Genomic DNA, 23,744 nt, shown 5'->3' with positions numbered 1-23,744 from the left:
TGGAAAGGCAAGAATCGAACAGAGCAGCAAAATTGTCAAGCTTAGAAACTGGAAGGAATAGAAACTCTAGGGGAAGAGACCAGTACTGGTATTAGATTCTCCTTGGAGTATTTATGAATGACTCAGAAAGTTTATTTAGTTCTGTAAACAAGGAGGAAAATTTCACAAGGCTATGTAAAACTTTTTGCTACAATAAAAGTAGTAACATAAATGAGATCAGAAAAAAATCCCGTCAAACTAGTCTTTTCCCCTGAATGGACTATATTAATAACTATATTAGTTATTACGAGTAAGCCTGATGTAATTATTTGACCATTTAAACCTAAATTTAGAAATACATAAAAATAAGATTTGCAATAAGAAAATGAGTATGGCCAACACCCGCTGATGGATCAAAGGCTTTTGAGATGATATATTTAAATGTCCTGAAGGTTTGCAATGCATGGGCCCTTCATAGTTGTTGACGAGGTAGATGACATCTATATTACCTTTCTTTCAACCTTGACTCCTTTTTTATGATACAGCATTTTTCTTTAGTGTGTCCATTGCCAAGAACACATCTACCGATTATTCTCCTGAAAGATTTTTCAGTGTTCTTCCATTTATGAAAGTATACCTATGGATTTTAAACCTTGAATACTTTTGTATAGTTTGACTTGGAATGGCTTTCGTATATATTACAAAATTTTATCTGCACAATAATTTGCGAACTAGACAATTCCGTTATGTACAGATAAAGAAACTGAGGCTCTGTGATGCTATTTCTCTAAGTTCTTAGCTTAATAAATAGTAGCTATTACTTTTGTTTTTTGAGAGCAGAGACAAAGCATCATCACTGCAGCAGTTACTGAAATCCTCATATTCCCTCACTTCCTCTTCACCCCACTACCTGTTGAAACCCCTCCTCCGACAACCCATTCAGTATTTCATCAACCCTATAACTATCGTAAAAAGTTATATTCAGTCTTGGGGCAAGTAAGGTTCAGACTTTTTTTTTTCAAATAGATCTTTCAAAAAATGTTACCAGCATGCTGACATCTTCGTAACAATTAGGGGTCCTTGAGGTGTCAAATTGACTAATGCACAAACACTCAAAGAGGCTCAATATCAAGGGATGAGAGAAAAACTTCAATACCTATCTTGTGTTTTCATAGGTGTGACCTACTCCCTTGAAAAGGCCATTTCAATCTCAAATTTCTGTTACTGTTTATCATCCAAAAACATTGTTCAGTAATGCCTCCTCGCTATCCAAGAGTTGTCCCAGTATTTCTCAGGAGACCATGTCAATTTGAATTACAGTACATGCTACTTAGATACAGCAGAAATAAGTTTAAACTGCTGAGCACATTGGATCCTTTCAAAGCTGTTCTTAAATGCTATGAAAGAGACTAATCATAACATGCTAATTTGCAGATGCTCTATTTTATGTTCCTTGTTCTTGCCTCTTCTGTGGCCTTAAGCACAATTCTGTCATTTATTAAAATCACCTCTATGTCCAAAATCCCATTCTTCAATATTGAAAATATATAATTTTGGAAGTTAAAATAATATAATTTTCGATGCAAGATTTGAGTACACACAAACCTTGCCTACTACCTGTTAATATATTATTAAAATATTCTATCATACCTCGATCCCTAATTACTTTATGCAGATAGACAAATGAATTTATTTAGATAAGGAAAAATCATTTACTTTTCATGCATTATGCAAGAATCATGTCTAAAGCAAGAAATCTGTATGAAATTTTTTCATTTCAGCAATGGAATCTCTCACAACTTTTTAGTAAATTGCAACTCCAATATCCTTTATTCCCCAAGGATGGAAAGAATGCATTTTATTTTTTGGCAAAATAAATAAACATCCTGAGTTGGTAGAAATATCAATTACAAAAGTGTCTACCCTAAAAGTCACATTTATTTTGTTTGTTATTGCAAGTTATTAAAAGGCTTCCAGGCATGCATATAAAACCTGAAAAACAACAATTGAATTTATCATATTAAATTAAAATCTCTCCATAAAAAAGTAAACCCAAGCAAGTAGTTTATCAGTTAGGGAATGCCATGCTGCCCCAGAAGTCAATACAAATACAACAATTTAAAACATAACTAAAATGAAGTTCCACAAGAACCCTCAAAGGGAATTGTTCTGCTTCAGACTCAAATGTAGAGACTAAAAATACATCAGCTGACCTTAATTTTCTTAAAGTAACAAAGGAAGAAAAGAAAAATAAATTCCATGGTCAACAACTAGAATTACACTTGAGAAGGAAAATACGGCTTCGAAAAGGAAACATATAATCACACCTCAAGTCAAACAAGTCTCTGCTTCCAAAGTAGACAATTCATACTCTCAAGTTTTGCCTAATATTTGCCCTAGTGCTCAGTTTCTTTGATCATTTGTCTAATTCTTAATATGCCTTTTTAAGTCAATCCCTGCAATTCTATGTAGCTGCCATGAGTTGGCAGTCCAGCTCATTTTCTTTTGTCTTTCGTTATTTTTTTTATAGCTTGTCATATCATTAAATATTCTTTTCATGCTAGTTCTCTGTTTTTTCCCCTGAAGCAAATCACATGCTCACTCACACAGAATTCAAAGGATATAGTCAAATTTTGACAATCGGGCTGTCATTATAAATAAGAAAGGCTTCCAGACAGACACAGTTCCTAGCACGTTAGCTGTAACTCTTCCCACCTCTAAGCAGATAAATGAATGGTATCACGCTCCACCTGAAAGGTGGTGCTCTACATTATCATATTAAATGGCTACAAAATATTTCTTGGAATGGATGGCTCAGATTTATCATATGAATAATCTATCACTGGACATTTGCCTGGTCTCTAACATTTTATTTAAATAGTGTCTTGATAAAAATTCTTAAGCTCTTTGAACATCCAACCAGATAGATAATGATTAGAATATTAATACTTTTGATGTATAAACCAAAAACATAAACCAAAAATCAGCAACAGTTTTCAAAGAGTTGCATAGCAAAGCAATTTTTCTGGATAGTGAGATAAATAAAATTATTCTGTTATTATCTTCAGCCTTACTATTTCTGTTTGTACCCAGTGAACTACAGAAAGCAAATACAAATGGTTTCTTAATCGTTTGATTAGCTTTTAAAAGAAATAGCCCTCCTAGTAAGCAGTGTATGATCTTTCATGCTGTTTTCCAAATATGAAAGCTAGAGAATTACTTGGCAAATGCAGAAAGGGGATTCTGCATTTATGGTGACGAGTGTTTAAGGATACACCACTATGTTGTTCATGTAAACTTAGTCTGGTATTTAGATGAGAAATGGGCCTATGTGAAACAATTTCATTCAGCACAAAGATGTAACTTGAGGCCCAAATGAGCTACATACAACACATTAATTTTAATGGCTCCCATTGGTAGGCAAAAGCAAAAGTAACTCTGAGGCCAGGCAACTCTGCAGAGACGTATCCTCCATATGGTGACGCAGCAACCATGGCCACTCTGTCTCTGAATCTGCCATCTCAGGATACATCCTCTTCTGTCGCCATAGCAATAGCAGATGGGTGTATTGTGTCCTCCTAGTGGCAGTTAAGTGCTTTGATAAGTGATAAGACTGTTTACAGTCCCTTGGTCAGAATTAGTCATATGACTCCATCTAACTGAATAGAGACACATGGACTATTTAGCAAGCATGATTATCACCACCACAGACTTAAGAGGGTCACTTATGTAGTTTTGGGGTTTTTGTTTTTATCGTACCTATTCTGAATATCTGGATGTTTGAGAAAACAAACTTTTAAAGTAATTTTTATTATAACAGTTGAGTTGTATCCTATTTGGGGGGAGAAAGCAAAATAAACTAAACTGAAAAGTTTTAGTGAAGATGAAGAACAAGATAGGTACCAGTCCTGGTCAAAGTGGAAGAAGTTCCTTTTCCTCTAGCAATACTTTTAGCATTTGCCAGATTTATAATTTTGTCTTATTGTCTTCTAAATCCCAGAAGTAGCTTCCATTTCTAAAGATCTTTTTTCTTTTTTCTTACTCTGACATTTATGTATATATAACTTGAAGCTATATTAGCTTGAATAAGTTCTGTAAGTTCTACTAGCTTGAATCTAATAGAACTGTTAATGTCATGCATGGTATGTTCAACTTTCTTCACTTAGGAGATTACTGAAGGCTTTGCGCACTGAAGGTATTCAGTAAATGTATGTAGAGCTGAGGGCCCTGCTGCATGTATTTTTATGTCCGATTTCGCAGAAGTAATCCTCACAGGCATGGTTTGGTAGAACTTTTAGCTCATCTGTAAGGATATTGAAATATACACCATTTACTTATTGTCAGTAAATGTTTTGTGGGTTGGGTGGGCATGACCTGTCACATGGTGACTCCTAGGGAAGGCCAGGGAAGGGGCAGATTCCTGGGCCTGGTCACTAGCTCCTTCTGGAATCCTGGCGGGCTCCACCCCTAAGGCCACAAAGGTGGGACCCTCAGGGTAACACCTGGTAGTCTTCAGAGAGAAGAACATTATCAGAACCCTCTCCTGATGGGATTAAAACCCAACACTTAATTATCTTGGAAGAGAGAAAATGAATGATAAGAATGCTAATAACTTGGCTTGAATTTATTTAATTACAAAATCAGTGAAACAAATTTGAGGGGGCATGTAAAACTTTCCAAAAATGGATCAGTGGTTATCGAGGAGTCTGAATTTTAGATCTTCCTGATGCATATATATTTCCAAGTAGAAGAGTCTGCTTTAATATTTAAAATAGGTTAATATTCCATTTTCATTCCCATATTTAAATAGGCTTAAGACTTTTAGTGCAGTTTATCCTCTTAAACTGGCTCACCATGTACAGAAAATGTATAAAAGAACCAGATCAAACTATTTATTACAAATTCTTAGTAGAATCTGAATCAAGATTCACAGAATTTGGTTTAGTTAGTTGTCTCTTCTTTTATAATTTTACTGTATTTAAATACTGTGAATGCAGTATATATTTTTATAATTTATTCATATAGCTCGATAAAAGAAAACTTTTTTATAGCTCATGGTCTAATTAATGTAATATTTATAATCTATTTCAGATATATCATTACTAAAAATTGTTTTTGCCCTAGGTTAACTGCATTCAATTAAAGAACTATTTATAAAGCACTTGGTATGTGTAAAAGCTTAATAATAGCCAGTGCAAAAGCACAAAGATGTTTAGGAGATGAATATATAAATAATGAGAGCCCAACACTTAACTGAGTAAATGTCATAAGAAACAAAAAAAAAATCTATGGGTTAAAGGCAGAGGAATAATAACAAAGTTGGAAAACAAGAAATAAATTCATTGAGAACAGGTAATCTGATGGAGGCCTTGAAGCATGGGTGGGATTTCAGCAGATGAAGGAAGTATGCTGTGGGAGGAAGGGGCATAAATTAGTTTAGAGGCAAGACACCCTGGGGTAAATTCTTGGATGAAGCACTCCTGTTTAACTGCAGCATGGGATCAACTCTGTGGTATGCTGGCAGTCTCTCATTTCTTCAGAACTCTTCGGGAATGTTGATTTTGCAGTTTGGTTTGGTGCAACAGCCATTCCTTGAATGCCCACTAAGTGACAAGCACGGTGCCAAAGCGGGGGGACAGAAGATGAAAGGTACACGCGCTCTGCCCTCAGATCACTTACAGGGGGCAAATGCTTTCCAGCACTAGAGTTACTAGAGGTATGCTTGGAATGGCGTTGGATGCAGAAAAGCCCCTAACCCCGCGAAAGCAGGATGGCTGGAACTCCGTCTAGGGGGACGGGTAGGAGTTAGGATAAAAATGGAAGCAAAGGTGTTCAAGGCAGAGGGGAGAAAAGCATGCAAAAGCAAAAGGTAAGAAACAGTGTTTGAGTTAGAGAAACTATACCTAGTCCAGGATTCCAAAACATTCATTCAAGTAGTTTCTAAAGAGTGTCATTACTGCTTCAGTCTTTTTGGGTTTTACACGTTTGGCTGATTTTTGATGTGATCCTGTGATGGAAATATATTCTGTGGCTTCCATTATAGGTCCACCCCCTTCACCTGAAGACTCTGGAGTTGCTAACAGTGTTCCATCCCCAGAATACAGCTGTATTTATATTAGTGTTATGTTATTATTATACCACGTGAGGACTGTGAAACCAAACATTGCACATATTCAATATTCTATGGATTTCATTACTCTGCCTCAGTGAGCCCCATGATTATACGTTATTGGGCAGCATACCCAAGGTTATAAGGGAGCCCAACAATGAGACATTTGCAAATTGCTACCTTCTTATTTTGATAAGAAAATCTACTGCTTTATAAATGATTCTGATTATAATCCACACAATCCCTTTATTATCCTGTACTTTGAGTCCCATGTATGCTCTTAAGTCCTCAATACCAACACATTAAATCTCCATGATAGATTTGGTTGTCCCTCCTCCCATCCTTTTTTTTTTCCTTGAACAAAACATTGATATCTGAATATATGAAGAGGAAAAGTATTCTTCCTAGACTATAGTTCTGTCTTCTCTATCCTGATCTAGTAACTCTTTGAAATACATTTTAAGAAAGTAAGATTTTAAAAATCAAGACTGTCATTTTAAAATATAACCTTAGCTACAGCATGGGTGTGTGTAGCTAAATACGCTGTTCAGCGGGCCACTCGTTCAGCCCATGATGATCCTGGGTATAAATAGCATATGTGACATCAGGGATTCATTCACTGCTCGATTTTGTGAATCACTGTGGAAGCTAATCTTCATGACTCCTCATTTGTGGAGGAAGCTACTATATGCAAAAGATGTAAAATCAGACACCACTGAGAACGTGTGTTTGTTAAGAGTGAAGTCTGTGCTCTTGTGAAGTTCTTTGATTATGCTGTTTATTTAGAATTTAAGGCAATTAAAAAATGACATGTAAGTCACTTGAAACTGTGTCTATACTCACCAAACAAAAACGAAAATTAGAAGATGTGAATAATTTAACTTGGAAATGTTTCCTTCTAGTTATCTAGACATTTGAGGTCTAAAACATTTGAATAATTGCCTCATATTTAACTCCTACATGTACATACAGTAAAAGAGAGGAGGGGGGAATCCTTTGAAATGTTCATATTTTCCTTTTATGTCAACATTAATATGTCATAATATTTTTTTGTTTTATAAGACTCATTTCCAGTTGATGCAGAATTTTAAAGTGAAGCTAATCACAATAATTAAGGAGTAAATGTGTAAATGAGGGCCTGATTCAAGTTATTTAATTAACATAGATTCATGAAAACTTGGCAACTAGAGGATTAAAATACAGATTTTAATCTAATCTGTTTCTATACTCTTCAGTACACCTAAACTATCACCAAAGAAAGGGCAGTAGTAGAGAATTACAAATGTGTAAAAAACCAGCAAGCTATTTCCTGTTCCTTTGTGACTGTCTAGTCTAACACAGGCATACCTCATTTTATTGAACTTTGTGGATATTGCATTTTTTACAACTTGAAGGTTTGTGGCAATCCCAACTCAAGCTAAGTCTATGGGCACCATTTTTTCATTAAAAATTTTTTTCTTCATTTTTTTTCATTTTGTCTCTACTTTAAAATGTTTTAATTTTAAAAAATTTTTATTTATTTAAAAAAATTTTATTGAAGTATAGTCAGTTTACAGTGTTGTGTCAATTTCTGGTGTACAGCATAATAGTTCAGTCATACATATACATACATATATTTGTTTTCATATTCTTTTTCATTATAGGTTACTACAAGATAGTGAATATAGTTCCCTGTGCTATACAGTAGACACGTCTTGTTTATCTATTTTATATATAGTAGTTAGAATCTGCAAATCTTGAACTCTCAATTGATCCCTTCCCACCCTCTTCCCCACCAGTAACCATAAGTTTGTTTTCTATGTCTGTGAGTCCGTTTCTGTTTTGTAAATAAGTTCATTTGCCTTTTTTTTAATTTTTTTTTTTAGATTCCACATATAAGTGATATCATATGGTATTTTTATTTCTCTTTCTGGCTTACTTCATTCACTTAGAATGACAATCTCCAAGTCCACCCATGTTGCTGCAGATGGCATTATTTTATTGCGTTCTTTTTACAACTTAAAGGTTTGTCTCATCCCCGACTTCAAGCAAGTCTATGAGTGACATTTTTTCAGATAGCATGTGCTCACTTCGTGTCTCTGTGTCACATTTTGGTAATTCTCAAAATATTTCAAACTTTTAAAATTATTATATTAGTTATGGTGACCTCCGATCAGTGATCTTTGATGTCACTACTGTAATTGTTTTTGGTGCCACAAACCATGCCCACATGAGAGCAAAGTTAATTGATAAATGTTGTGTGTGTTCTGACTGCGCCACTGACCCACCATTCCCTCACCTCTCTCCCTCTCCTCGGCCTCCTTATTCCCTGAGACACAACAATATTGAAATTAGGCCACTTAATAACCTTGCTTAAGTGTTCAAGGGAAAGGAAGAGTTGCATGTCTCTCACTTTAAATCAAAGCGAGAAATGATTAAGCTTAGTGAGGAAGGCAGGTCAGAAGCCGAGTTAGGCTGAAAGTTAGGGCTTTTGCACCAGTCAGCCAAGCTGTGAAAGTAAAGGAAGAGTTCTTGAAGGAAATTTAAAATGCTACTCCAGTGAACAAATGAGTAAGAAAGCAAAACAGCCTTATTGCTGATAGACAGCTTTAGTGGTTTGGATAGAAGATCAAACCAGCCAAATTTCCTTAAGCCAAAGCCTAATCTAGAACAAGGCCCAAACCCTCTTCAGTTCTGTGAAGGCTGAGAGAAGTGAGGAAGCTGCAGAAGAAAAGTTTGAAGCTAGTACAGTTGTTTCATGAGGTTGAAGGAAAGAATCCATCTGCATGACATTAAAATGCAAAGTGAAACAGCACTTGTGGATGTAGAATCTGCAGCAAGTTATCCAGAAGATTTAGATAAGAAATTAATGAATGTGGTGACACTAAACAACAGACTCTCAGTGTAGATGAAATAGCCTTACATTGGAAGAAGATGCCATGTAGGACTTTCATAGCTAGAGAGGAGAAGTCAATGCTTGGCTTCATAGCTTCAAAGGATAGGCTGATTGTTGTTAGGGCTTAATGCAGCTGGTGACTTTGAGTTGAAGACAATGCCCATTTACCATTCCAAAAAATCCTAGGGTCTGTAAGAATTATGCTAAATCCACTCTGCCTGTGCTCTGTAAGTGGAACAACAGACCCTGGATGACAGCACATCTGTTGACAACATGGTTTACTGACTATTTTAAGTCTACTATTAAGACCTACTATTCAGAAGAAAAGATTCCTTTAGAAATGTTACTGTTCACTGATGATGCACCTGGTCACCTGAGTTCTCCGATGGAGATGTACAAGAAGATTCATGTTGTTTCCATGCCTGGCAACACAACATCCATTCTGTAGTCCATGGGTCAAGGAGTAATTTCGACTTTCAAGTCTTATCATTTAAGAAATACATTTAATAAGGCTATAGCTGCCATAGATTGTGATTCCTCTGATGGATTGAAAGTCGACTGAAAACCTTCTGGAAAGGATTCACCATTCTTGATGCTACTAAGAACATTTATGGTTCATGGGAAGAGGTCAAAATGTCAACATTAACAGGAGTTTGGAAGAAGTTGATTCCAATCCTTGTGGATGACTTGGAGGGGTTCAAGATTTCAGTGGAAGAGGTAACTGCAGATGTGGTGGAAATGGCAAGAGGACTAGAATTAGAAGTGGAGCCTGAAGATGTGATGATCTGCTATAATCCCATCATAAAACTTTAGTAAATAAGGATGTGCTTCTAATAGATGAGCAAAGAAAGATGGAATCTAGTCCTGGTGGAGATACTGTAAAGATTGTTGAAATGACAGCAAAGGGTTTAGGAACTTAGCTGTTAAAGCAGTGACAGGGTTTGAGAGGATTGACTCCAATTTTGAAAGAAGTTCTATTGTGGGTAAAATGTATCAAACAGCATCACATGCTACAGAGAAATTGTTTCTGAAAGGAAGACTCAATCATTGCAGCAAAGTTCATTGTTACCTTATTGTAAGAAATTGCCACAGTCACCCCAACTTTCAGCAATTACCCTGATCAGTCAGCAGCCATCAACAAAGGAGGCAAGATCCTGCGCCAGCAAAATGATTACATTCACTGAAAGTTCAGATGATGGTTAGCATTTTTTAATGATAAAATATTTTTTAGTTAAGTCATGTACATTGTTTTATTAGACATATGCTATTGTGTACTTAATAGACTACAGTATAGTGTAAACATAAATTTTATATGTATTGGGAAACCAAAACATTCATTCACATTCACTCTGTTGCAATATTCACTTTATTGCTGTGGTCTGGAAACAAACCCACAGTATTTCTGAGGTATGCCTGTACTCCTGTATAGGGAAGTTCTTAGAGAAAACTTGTGTTGTGTGAATCTTTTCTATGATGAGGAAGTGAGGAGGTGGAGAAAAATGGCTTACCTCGCCAAATCAACTGCAAGTGGTGTTAACATTAATCTACCTAGGACAGACTGAGCCCTCTAGTGTGAATGGGGGCCCAGCAGGCCTGGCCCAGTGTCCTCCAGAACCAGGCTGCCTTTTATCTCCTCCTACCACAAACAAATTCATTCCTCCTGACCAGTGTTGAAAGCTAAGTGAAAAGACCTAAATGACAGCAAGTAAACATACCTTCTACTCCAGCTGAATGGAATTGGCTCCACCAACATTTCTCTCAGCATGTCTTTCTTAAATATTCCACCTTCTCTATTCCCACTGCTACTGCTACTTTTTTCATCCCTAGAGTCTTAGTCTGAATTTCTAGATTCAGGCCATCCCTTCAACTTACTTGCAGAGTAATCTTGCTTAAACTTTGCTTTCACTATATTCTTAACTTGCTTTCTGTTCCTTATAGTTGGAACCAATATTTAGGGTCAAATGAGCCAGCTGATCTCTAATTCCAAACTGACAGAATAATATTAAGATGATGTACTGGGGGTCCTAGACCAGCATAAACAAAGCATGTTGGGAAAGCCTCTTTTGGGTGGGATCAACTGGCTTGTCTTCCCTAAATACACCAAAATCACTTTAGAGGAGCCCGGTATGGGGTCAAGAGGAGGCAGTGAGAAAATGAATGCTAGTTGGGACATTGAATCTGATGTGCCAGGAATTCATTTTGATAGAAGTAGCTAGAGTTGTAAATATGGATTTGGAGCTTATCAGGGAGGTCTGGGTTGTGAGAATCCTCAGGGACACCCAGGGGTTTACAGGAGGTGATGACATCGCCAAGGAAGGAGAGAGAGTCTGATGAAAGAACACACATTCATCAGTTCAAATGCCAGAGAGAATAAGTTAGGTTAGGAGTAAAAAGTGTTCATTGAATTGGGCCCTAGATTACTGTGACCACTGGAAAGTGCATTCAGCAGGAAAGCTCACCCTTTCAAGAAGCTTGTTGGAGAAGAAAAGGAGTCAGGGCAGTAAGTAATGGGAGATAAGGCAGAGATCCATAAAAGATAACTGATAAAGCAATAACTAGAATGACAATAATCAAATGGCTTTTAGGAAGATTAATCAGGGAAATTTAGGAGAGAGAAATACAGAAAGCAAGTAGACTTCTTAGGCAAATGAGATTATTGATAATAAAAATAGAAGGGACTTAAATTCTTAAATCTTTCTTTCTGTTTCATCTCATATTTAGCTCCAGACAAAAACGTATGTATATTCTTTATCAATATTTCAGCTTATCAATTTTAAAAATATTTGACTCTTCACATGCCTCACACAAAGTCTAAGGTCAAATCTTGTTTTTTCTATGCTGCCTTTGGACCTGTTTTCTCCACTCCACAACCAATTGTGTTTCCTTCACTCTGCTAGGCTGCTTGCACTGCTCTCTCATCTGGCCTGTATAAAATGTACCTGGTTGATGAACATTTCTGCTTCACGTGCACTAGATCTGCTTTCTTACTTCTATTAGCTTTTGCTCTCCTTTGGTAGTAAATTCCTTTGTCTCTTCTTGATTGCCTTTTTTTGGGGGGTAAATCATAGATCTGAAAAGGAACTCATATCCAGAATATATTTTTAAAATGTTTACACTGATACCAAAGCCAGACAAAGATACTACATGAAAATTACAAATATTCTTTATGAATATTGACATAAAAATCCTGAACAGAATATTAGCAAACTGAAGCAGTACGTTAAAAGGGTTATACACTATGACCAAGTTGGATTTTGTCCTGGAATTTGAGAATGAGTCAACAGACAAAAATTAATCTATGTGGTATGTCACATTATTAGAATGAAGGAAAAAACCAAAATCATCTCAATTTATACAACAAAAGAATTTTATAAAATTCAACATCCTTTCATGATAAAAACACTTAATAAATTAGAAATAGAAGGAAACTTCCTCACTATGATGAAGGCCATATATAAATAACCTAACAATATACTCAACGGTGAAAGACTGAAAGCTTTTCCCCTACAATCAGGAACAATGTCCATTTTTGCCACTTCTAATCAATGTTATGTTAGAAGTTCTAGCCAGAGCAAGTAGGCAAGAAAAAGAAATAAAAGGCATCTGAGTTAGAAAGCAAGAAGTAAAATTACCCATTCACAGATGCATCATCTTATATCTAGAAAACACTAAAGATCACACACACACAGTTAGAGCCAATAAATGAATTTAGCAGAGTTCCAAATGCACAAAAACCAATTACATTTCTATATACTAGCAATGAACAATCCAGAAAGATAATTAAGAAAATAATTCAATTTACAATAGCATTAAAAAGAATAAAATACTTAGGAGTAAATGTAACCCCTATCAAAACCCCAATGGTGATGAAGTTTTGAAACTAGCGAGAGGTGGTGGTTGCACAAAGCTGTGAATGCACTAAATGCCATTTAAGTGTACACTTTAAATTGGTTAATGATTGCCACTTTTTATCCTTTTCCATTTCCTTCTCTGTCATTCCATATTGCTTTCTGATTCCCTGACTATTTGTCACTGCAGGCTTTCTACACCTTGTAAAGTTGCCTTTCTGAAGCTCTCACTTGTGTTCTCTTGTTCTTTGAAATTGTTTGCCTGTTGAATTTCATTAGTGAGTTCCTCGGTAGAAAAAGAAGCAGGTTAATGTCACTTCCACTTTTTATTTAGATTACCCTCCTTTTGACCAAATACCATATTAGATGCCCACTGTTCAAAAGGTTTTAATGATTGTTCTTTGTCAAAACTCAGGTTAAGCCCTCACGTAAACATGGCGGACGGAGTTTGACTCGAGATAATTATTTGAAGGGTGTCCTAAAGCTCAGTAGATTGTCACAGATGCTTATGTATTTACTGTTATCTTTCAATCAAATGTAGGCATTTTAACTCCTAAAATGCTAATATAATTCCTTAAGCCACTAGGAGCCATTAGGAAATCAGCCAGTGTTAATATTTGCAAAGGAAGAAATAAGGTTCGATTAAGACAGGTAAAGATGGCCCAGGACCAAGACCCATTTCTCAGAGTGCAAGCCCTGAGGCAATGAGAGTGGAGGGCTCTGGGCAGCTAAGCTCAGCAGGAGCACTTGGGTGTCTAATTAGGGGAAGAGGCTGGAGGAGGGAGACAGCGATGCTCCTCAGGAAAGGATTTTGCAGTGAAACAAGGCTGCAATGAAATTGAATTTCTCTTATAGCATAAGTTTGCCTCAATGAATGAGTCCATTTTGAAGGGTTTCCTTTTTGGGTTTTTTTTTTTTTGAGAGTTTATTTCTTTTCAAATATGCCCACAATTATTAAGGGAGGGAAGGGTCTAACCTTTATAGGGTCCCTCTTTTCCATGCATCACATTAGTTGCAGGGAAAACTATAGGAGATCTGGTTCATTTGTTTACTCATTCACTCATTTATGCATATATTCATTCATTCATTTAAAATAATTCATTGAGCATGTGAGATGTGCAAGGTACCTTGGTACATTTTATAACAAGATAGACACAGTTCCTATTCCTCCTGGAGTTTAAAGTTGTAGGGAAGCACAGGTGCTACCTGAAGTAGAGGCAAGAACGGCAATCCGGATTAGGAGCAGTAGCAAGGACTTCACAGGAGGGATGACGTTTTAGAATTAAAACAGTAAGTGTTAGCCAGGCAAAGCTGGAGGGAGGGGCAGGGAAGTGAAGACAGAGAAGCAAAATGATATTCCAAACTAGAAAGCACCTGTAGTTCAAGAGGGGAGGAAGAACACTGTATTTTCACATATGTTAACAGAGTTGTCTAGGGCTAGGAAGCAGAGTTGTAGGGTTAAGAAAGGAAAAGACAAGTCTGGGTCCCCACTATAAAGGACTTTCGTGTGCTGGCTCTAGCTGTACAGTGGAGATGGGATGAGGGGGGTGGGCATGACAGGCGGTGGCAATGCCAACTTTTGTAAGTCTCTGTTGCAGTGATTCTAGCCAGAGATAATGGTGGCCCAAATTAGGTTAGCAGCAAAGGGGATTTATTTGAAAAATATTTAGTAGATAAAATAGGACTTGGTGGTTTATCAGACAAAAGAGAAAAGCAAACCATGATGCCCAAATATCTCATTTGGCCAGTAGGTAATTGTCACTGTCATTCACTAAAGTAGAGAACATTGGAGAAAAAGCCTTTTGTAGGAAGAAACACCCCAGATGCTTAGTAAAACTTCAGATTAAAAAATTATGAAGCCCACAGACAGACAGAAGCCAGAGTTATAGATTTGGGGGGGGGGGTGTCATTAGACAAAATGGCAACTGAATCTGGAGGAGATGAATGAGCTCACCCAGGCCAAGAGTTCACAATTATAATTGAACAACTAATTGTGTATTATTTATTTACTATGTCTCCATGACTATACTTTAAGCTCAATGAAGGCAGTAACAATGGGTCTATTCACCAGAACCAAGTATAATACCTTGCTTATAGTAGATAATCAATCAATACTTTTTGAATGAATGAAAAAGTAATACCTGTGAAATCCCATAGTCAATTACAAAGGAGTATACATGTGTGTGGGATTAAAATTGATTATAACTAGTCAAATCTAGACCTGCTCCAAACCTATCAGGAACTACATTTTATGCTTCCTCTCTGAAATGCATGCATCAGAATTTGGCTTTGACCAGTTTACTTTTTACATGAGAATATTAATGTCATCTATACAGCATACTGAGTAGCAATATGGAGTCAAACCCTCTTTGGTCAAGTTACTGAGTGCCTCAATTCCCTTGTCTATGAAATGGGGGTAATAGTACCGATTTCATAGAGCTGTTGATAGATTAAATGACATAATGTACATAATATATTTTCCACAGCAATCTAGACTATAGAAATACTCTAAATAATTAATACTATGTAAAACTTTGTGGAGATGGAAGTCCTCCATGGTGTTTCTACATGTCTTGTGATGTGTCTTACATTTCGAGGATCTTTGCATAGCATGCTGCCTTGGAAGATAGAGGTAGTGACTCCCTCAGGTTAGAAAGCAGATTCGTTTCTTTAGCTGGATGATAAAGATAGTACTTCCCTCGGGGGCAAAGGTTGGGCAGGTTTGTTAGCAGCCCCATTAGAAGAGTGGGTTTCCTAAATCTGAGGTTCCTCTACTGTGACAAACCCACGATGTGTGCATCTACCTGGGCCACTGGGCATTGCCCTGTGGGGCCTGAGGGGCAAGGGTAACCAATGTGAATATGAAACTGATGTTGCCCTCAGCACCTCGAGAAATTAAGGCCTCTGCCTCTTTCCTAATGGCCTGGCTTCTTTTGCCAGCATATATGAAACTGTGGGAGGCGGTCTCCTTAGCTTGCAAGCAGGGCAAGATCTCAGACCCTTCACTTTTCTTGATCAAGTTGCCTCTTCCACATAGACCTGTATATTGTTGCCGATGTTTTGTAAGACACCGTTGCCCAATCTTGACACTGCATACTTTTCGTAATTCTATTTATGAACAATATATAAACAGGTGCTCAAGAGACAAAGATGTTCATTTTCATTTTGAAGAGTTCAATCTTTTTGCTTATTTGATTGGGAAAAGTTTGAGGAACACTACTTTGTGTTTAAAAATTTCTTATTTCACCCACAGATCCATAGGTGATTTGCATAGTATAAATCCTTGCTATCTAATAAATATTAAATATTACAACTATATACTGAAGTTCATATAAGAAAATTCCTAGTATTGGCATCAATTATTGAATAAATAGCATAGATCAAGGCAGCCATTAGCTAACAAATACTCTGCATTAACACAAGGGTGGTATTTATACATCATGTATTTATTTATATATCAAGTGATCTCTGACTTCTCAGTGTTTATTCAGGAAATGGGCACATAAGTTCCAAAAAGACACCAATATGTTTGTATGCACAGGCATATGTATAAAATGCCTAATCATATCTCAGAATACTGCTAGAGATATGCTTTGTGAGGAAATATAATCCAGGGGTTAAAAGAGATAAAGAATATTCACTTGGATCGTATGTAAGCAGGTAAGATCCAGTAGGGAACATTGTAAACTTAAAAAAAAAAAAAAAGGGCAAAGACAAGAAGGAAAAAATGAGTTGCAAGTAGGACCCAAGATAGCAGACAAAATATACAGAAGACACAGGAGATAGATCTTACTTGAATAGTCTAAGACATGAATAAGAAGGAGACGTAAAAGAGCCAGTTTGCTCTAATAGAGGAAACTGGAAATAACAGTACAGGATGGAGATAAATACAGCCTTGAGCGGGTAAGACTTCCTACAACAAGAACCACTACCAGGTGAAAGGAGGAGTTCGCCGTGATGACATGTGAGCTTAATCCAGAAGACAGAGGGGACTTGGGAGCCCAAAAACATTGTATCTCTAAACACCAGAAGACAGTAATTCATGCCAGTAAAAGAAGATAAAAGAGGAAAAAAATAATAGAAGTTGGATAAACCAAAACATCTATGATATGGGGAAAAACTTCTACACATTTGAATTATTGAGACCAAGCAGAGACATTTTAGTGCTGTTAAGCCACAGGTGTCACTTTCTGTGGCAGAGGTGAAACTGAGCTAAATTAAACAAACATGGAGCTACACTAACAGTATTTCTATGGTTTACTCTTGGGACGTCCATCTCAGGGCTAAAGAGCAGACAGTGAGATGGGAAAAGATCCTTTAAGAAGATCAGAGAGAGTGGAAGTTAGGAACTAGATTTTGACCTTTATTGGCAGTTTTTTCCCCTCTCTCTTATCCTTGGGTGGTGGTAGAAAAGATAGGGCAATAATAAAAATTGCTTAGTTTTGGAGAAATGGCCAAAATCTAAAACACTAGCATATTTTAAATAATTAAAGTGTCAGACATTCTTTTACTGACACAGTATAACTTTGTTTATTATTCTGTTAGATAAAGCCTCTTGTCATTATACTCCAGGGAAAGCTGTTAACACATAAACTCAGATCCACACCCTAGACCTAATTTTTTAATACAGTTTCCCCTTTGATCTACTGCATCTCTGAATTTAATTAGGAGGTCTAACCTGATGCCCTGCCATTGTATCTTTTGCTCTTTTTGCTCTTTCGGTAGATTGTAAGAAAGAAGAGTTTTCTGTTTCTTTTAAAAGCATACTCATTGTTAGTTAGCTCATTGAAAGGTGTCACCTTCTACTTCATGTTGCTCCTTGGGTCCCTTTATTCTTTGTCTCCTGAACTGACACAATTACCATCTCTACATTCTGTAAATACAGCTTGCAGAGCCGGTTTCCGAGGAATATAATTTTCAAAAGTGCCAGACATAAGAATGACTCTAAAGTCATTTGATGAGTTCTCTGTTACATATCCTCATTTGCTTCCTTCCCAAAGAGATTTTTGATTTCTGCCTGGAACATGCTTATCAGCTTAAAGGTATGCAGCATCATTATGTTATGAAGATTTTCTTCTGCAGCAGCAAGTGCACTAACCTTGAATGAATGAATCAGTTGCTAATCATGTTGCACTAAGCAAATAAAAGTCAAAGCCGACCTAATCTTGCTTGCTTAATATCAGTTTCTGCAGGCTTCAAGTGTAATGTTCTAATCACTGGCGCAAAACAGCCAATTAATTCGCTTTCCCTACGTGTTTTTCCTGACCAAGATGCATAGGGGAGCGGTGCGTTCAGTCATAATCATGCTCCACAAAGATGGGAAATGTTCCCTTTGAGCTTCCAATCATTTGGCCAGCCGAAGTGAAGGCAAGCCCATTGACAAGTGAGAATGGTAATAATTTATTTTCTATTGATGGGTTGTGACAAATCATGTCGGAGCAGTGGCTGCATACTGTGGGGCTCCGCTAAGGAAGACTGTGATGGGCAAAGATGAAACCCTTCACAGCTCATTTAGTCCAAATGTAGCCACCTGGGTGGTGAATCGGTTCAACATCCCAGCCCAGGCATTCCAGCACAAAATTAGATCGCTAACAGGCAGGCCATATAGGGGTTCCTATAAGGCATTAATCAACAGGGTTGAGCTGTCAAAATGCAGAGTCTGAAATTAAGAAACACCAAAAGGATGAAAATGTGGCATTGCTGTCAAAAAAAATCAAGAATGTGATGCCTACTGTAGGAGTCCAGCCACCATTAAGAAAGCAAAGAAGAAAGATGAATTATAAAGGGGGTAAAGAGAGGCATTACCCCTGTGGAAATTTTTCCTAAGAGTTTCACATATGTTAATTAGTAAAAGCAGCATGAAGGTTTATGTAAGCACGAGCATACCCCTCTTCACAGTAACACCGACAGGGCAGATTATATGTGTCTTCCTTACCGCCCCACGTCACAGTTCATCTCTTTAAATTTCTCTTCTACCTGAACCTGCTGATAAGCAGAGCATTTGATGTCTCGTGCTGTTTCTGAATACAGGTGCTTCAAAGGCGGCGGAATCCTTGGGCTTGCATAGCCTATTCTCTGAACGTCCTTTTTGGTAGAAGAGATGTCTTGCACTGGAGGGTGTGGACTGTTCATGTGTGTGTGTGTGTGTGTGAGAGAGAGAGAGAGATTAAATTTTACCAATATTCTTTTCAGACTTCATTATCTATTTTTATGTTAGAAAAAGTATTTAGTGCCATAAACAAAGCCAGACAAGCAGGGTTTCTGAAACGAATCAAATTATCGCTGCCCCCCCCCCAAAGGAAAGGTTCTAATACCTACAAGTATATTCTAAATCCTGAAGAATTGCTTTTCAAACCCCACATGGGTGTTTCTCAAAGTGTGGTCCAAAGTGCACACACAGACACACGTCAGCCCTAATGCAGCCACATCTCTGGGCTGGGCCTGGGAAATGGAATTCTAATAGGATCCCTAGGTGATTCTGAACAGATAGTAAAACAGGAAAACCACTTTCTCTTACATGAATAAGCCCCAGTCTGTGTTCAAGTATAAAGTTTTTTCCACCACTGTCTAATGCATCTCACCCTTGGACAAACTGTGTTCTATTTGTTCGTAAACACTCTAAGACTTCCACATTTCCACGCCTTTGACCTGGCTATGCCCTTCATATGCCCCAGCCCCACCTTTCTTCTCCTCAAGATTCAATTCAAATGCTCCTTCCTACAGGAAGCCTTCTCCGTTACTTCCAGCTAGATGTGAATATTCTGGCCTCTCTGCTATCCTAGCCTTCTTGATTGTACTTTTAATAGCACCCCCACCTTCAGCCTTCTACTGCAGTTACCTGCCCACATGCTTTGTCTCCCAGTTACTAGCTTATTCACTCCGTGAGGTCATGTCTTGTATGTCTGTTTATACCTCATACCACCAAACTCACTGCGTTGTGCTATATGTACAGTAAATGTCTATAGAATTGAACTGTTGAGTAATCAGTGTTAACGTTAATCCAAACCCATGCTTTTATACATTTAAGTCATTCACACAGCTAAGTGTTCTCTCTTACTGTGTGCTCAGAATTCTTATTAGAATCTTGGAGTGAGTCTCCCTGTAAGCAAAAATATATGAGGTCAGCTATTTTTTGTTTGTTTGATTTAACTGTTGTTTGTCTGTGAAATATTACTCTGCTTTAGATTTTCTATATCAGCTTTAATGATATTTTCCCTGGAAAAAATATTTATTAAGTTCTTGGCTGAAACAGATATATTAAGTATATTAATTATGCTGGAAAATAAATTATACTACAGAATATTACTACAAACCATTTGTTTTGTAAATATTTTAGGTACTCGTGTGTTTTTTAAATCAGGAACTATATGGCCTTAAATATTTGATAGCTTTATATGATTAACTAACAGTCAATGGTTATAATTGTTTAACAATGTCTAATTTGATTTAGGACTCATATCATAGACCCTAATACATTATAAAAAAAAATGGGTGCCATGGTTTGGATTTTCATGACCTAAGGATTAAGTTCAGCCTGATTGGACTTTTAAGATTTACTCTCTTAGCGACTTTCAAATATGCATTACAAATGTTATTAACTATAGTCACCATGCTGGGCCTTACATGGTAATTGTTTTTAAAACCCCCTTTTTACCTGTAACATTACTGTATGTTTAGGCCCCAAAGAAGTGGAGGGAAAGACTATTTGGAGGATACCTGAGGAATTATACTTGAAAAAATAAAATAATTTAAGCCAACTTGATGCAAACCTGTTCTAATTGGAAGAATAGTTCTTTATCTGCCTCAGTTTTCAATGACAACACTCTAGGTGGGCAGCAGGAGCTAAGGAGATGCCTCTCAATTTCCTTCAGCGCCAAAGATAATTAGGGCAGACTAGAGTCAGGGCAGAGCTGCTTGGAAAAGTTCTGAAGGTCTGGGAAAATAGGCTTTTAAAAGGAAGGTGAAATGTAAGCTTACCTCATTCTGACACCTTGGGTTGTTTTAGGACTGATGTAAAAAGTGCTTTTGGGAGCACACACTTATTTCGTAAGGTTCCTATTGCAGTTTAATAGTCATCTCAGTGGGTTTTGCTTTAACTCAGTTGATAATTATAATAGAACAGAGAATGATACTGCATTTTTATTTATATTAGAGTTCTTGGCCATGGGTATCTAGGGAGCCCCTAGGTATAACTAAAACCTAATTAGGAGAATAGAACATTGCTGACTCAATTTCTGAATTGGAGAGTAAAAGAAACATAATAATCCCTGATATAAAAACATAAAATCATTTCAAAATAAATAACTGAAAAGGATACCCTGAAATATGCCCTCCACTTCTCCAACCAAAAAGAACAGCAGTGTGGTATTTTCTAAAAGAGAGCCAGATTGATCCTTCGCTAATTCTTCCATTCCATAAGTGTATTTCATAAACTTATCAACTGGGGACAGCAGGAGTGAAAGGTTAGTCCACAAATGGTTGATGAACAGTAATGAGACTTTACAGAGGAGCCCGAGAGAGTGCGATAGATAAGCACTGAGACAGGGAACAAGATGAAAATCAGCCAGCCCATGGTACGAGTTTTAGGAAACTCATGATGTAGGAATTAAAAGAACTCTTGAAGAATAGGAGTATATGTATTTCAGAGAGGCTTCTTTGAAGAAGCCACTAAGCACAAATAAAGAAACAGCCTGCCCTTTAGACGGTATCTTGCCTGCCCTAATAGGAGAAAGAAACCAACTCTGACCTATGCATAAAACGTGGGGGAAAAAAAGAACATAACCAAAAGATGGATGAAAAATACATACCTGAAGAGAAATGGCACAGAGAAATACAGAAGTGTCCAATAAATAATCCTCCAGCGTCTCAAAGAAATTAGACAACATGACTTCTTAAAGACAATCAAAAGAAAGCTAAAAAAGGTGATCCAAGTGGGGAAGGTATTGCTTAGTGATAGAGCGCATGCTTAGCGTGCATAAGGTCCTGGGTTCAATCCCCAGTACCTCCACTTAAATAAACAAACAAACAAACAAACAAACAAACAAACAAATACATAACCCTAATTCCATCCACCCGCCACCCAAAACGGTGATCCAGTGAAATAACAGAAGATGAAAACTGAGCTAGAAACTCAGGAATAAAATGAAAGAGAAACTAGAAATCATTACAGACATAAAAGCCCCATTAAAGGCAATAAAAATTAGAATATGTACTCTTGAAAACAAAGTCATGCAGGTCAGAATTGAGAAATAAAAACATGGAGGATAAATCTTACAAATCAAGTTAGGAAAAAGAACAATATAAAAATTATGATAAAGAAGATGATAGATGTGGCAGACAGACAAAGGAAGGAAATCCCACTACCAAAAACTTACTGTTTCTGAAGAAGATTGACAAATGGAACAAAAAATGATCTAATATTTAAGAAAGCTTTCCTGAACAAGCATTTGATCTGTATATTGTAAGGGCCCTTTACAGCTGAGAAGAACTTAATACAAAATAATCAATACCAAAACATATGCTAATACAGTTTCTGATATTTAAGGATAAAATTATTTGGGTGTCCTAACTGAGAAAGTCATGTAAAATGGGAAAAAACAGGTTTGTCTAGACTTCTTCAAAGCAACACTAATGACAGAACAGTGGGGCTATGGCTGTAAGTTTCCAGTTGCAAAAGTATATGATCTAAGAATTTCACTCATAGGCAGGTTATCTTTCAAACATAAAGACAACATTCTCAAGTAGGTAAGAATTTAGGGATTATAGCACCTGTGCTAATTATTATTAGCAATAGATGAATCAAAATAAAATACCATGTAAGAATACTTAAGATTAAACTATCATGGAAATCTTGTCATACGGTTCAATGTCATAAACCTTGAGAGTGTAAAACCAATTATATACAAATGAGCATGCACACATAAATGAACTGTTGAGGATGGAGGAAAAGGGAAGTGGTAGGCTTGCCCACTGATGTGTTAATGCATCCTTTACAGTCAGCTCTCAAAAGATACTGTTTTATGTACTGACTTCAGCCACTTTCTTTCATACTGTTTCCTATACTATACTATATTTAGTTCTTTCATACTATTTTTTTCATTAAATTTAAAGAAATTTTTAAGGAATTCTAACAACTCAGTGAAGAAACATTTCTCAGAAGTCCAACAATTTTTTTCCTTCACTTAATGTTTTTCCTATAATTTGTTATGTATTATTAAAGCATTTATGGAATTACCCCTTAAAAAAAAAACCTTTTCCTCTGTCTTTGTATGAACACAAATGTCTGGAAAGATACTCACCAAATATTGAAGTTATTTCTGGTAGTGAGATTTTGAGTGACTATTAACTGCTCTCAGTAGACAAGAACATATAAATAATTTTATGGATGAACAGCTTTAAATATCAAGAAGAACGGATATGAATTAAATGCCCTGAAAACTGGAGTCTCTTTCTGATGCTGTCTTTTGTATATTCTTCCTTTCCCTCCTGAAAAAAAAAAAAAAAAAAAAGGTGTAATTCATTCAATAGGTGTATGTAGGATGCACACTGTTAATCTTTGGAGGAATCTAAAGAAAAGTTATTTTTCCATAAAGAGCTTACAATTTAACTTGATGGTCTTAAGTTTTTTGCATTTGTTTGAGTGCAAGTGTGATGCTAACTTTTTGTAACAGGAGAAGGATTTGCAAAGAATCAATCTGTGATGTTTTGAGGTAGCTCTCTTGTTCCCTCTTCTCACATAATCCACAGCTCTCTTATCCAAGTAAATTGGTAATTTTTTGTTTTGGAATTATTCAAAGTATAAGGCAACCTCTTTGGGAGCTATTTTCGTGTGGGCTTGAAAGAGAAAAATGTTGATCCAAACTATTATACCTTAATAACATATTTTAGGGTGTATCTCAAGTCACTGCTTTTGGTTTGACTAAATTGGCAATTA

At 36.7% G+C, this 23,744-nt stretch overlaps 1 protein-coding gene and 1 long non-coding RNA gene across 8 annotated transcripts in view; one reads left to right on the top strand and one right to left on the bottom strand.

The window, feature by feature from the left end:
* The window catches only part of LOC106730296, a 76,889-nt gene that overhangs the window by 5,120 nt on the left and 48,025 nt on the right, over positions 1–23,744 (bottom strand). The window contains exon 3 of the long non-coding RNA XR_001366751.2: positions 23,110–23,296. This is a non-coding gene — a long non-coding RNA (uncharacterized LOC106730296). The remainder of the gene's footprint in view (positions 1–23,109; positions 23,297–23,744) is intronic.
* The window catches only part of KIAA0825 (KIAA0825 ortholog), a 349,875-nt gene that overhangs the window by 287,393 nt on the left and 38,738 nt on the right, over positions 1–23,744 (top strand). The gene's annotated exons all lie outside the window — the stretch shown is intronic.

The sequence above is a fragment of the Camelus ferus genome, chromosome 3 (assembly GCF_009834535.1).
Source record: "Camelus ferus isolate YT-003-E chromosome 3, BCGSAC_Cfer_1.0, whole genome shotgun sequence".
Taxonomy (NCBI): domain Eukaryota; kingdom Metazoa; phylum Chordata; class Mammalia; order Artiodactyla; family Camelidae; genus Camelus; species Camelus ferus.
The sequence above is the reverse complement of the archived record's forward strand: the minus strand, read 5'-3'. Positions and strand labels throughout refer to the sequence as shown.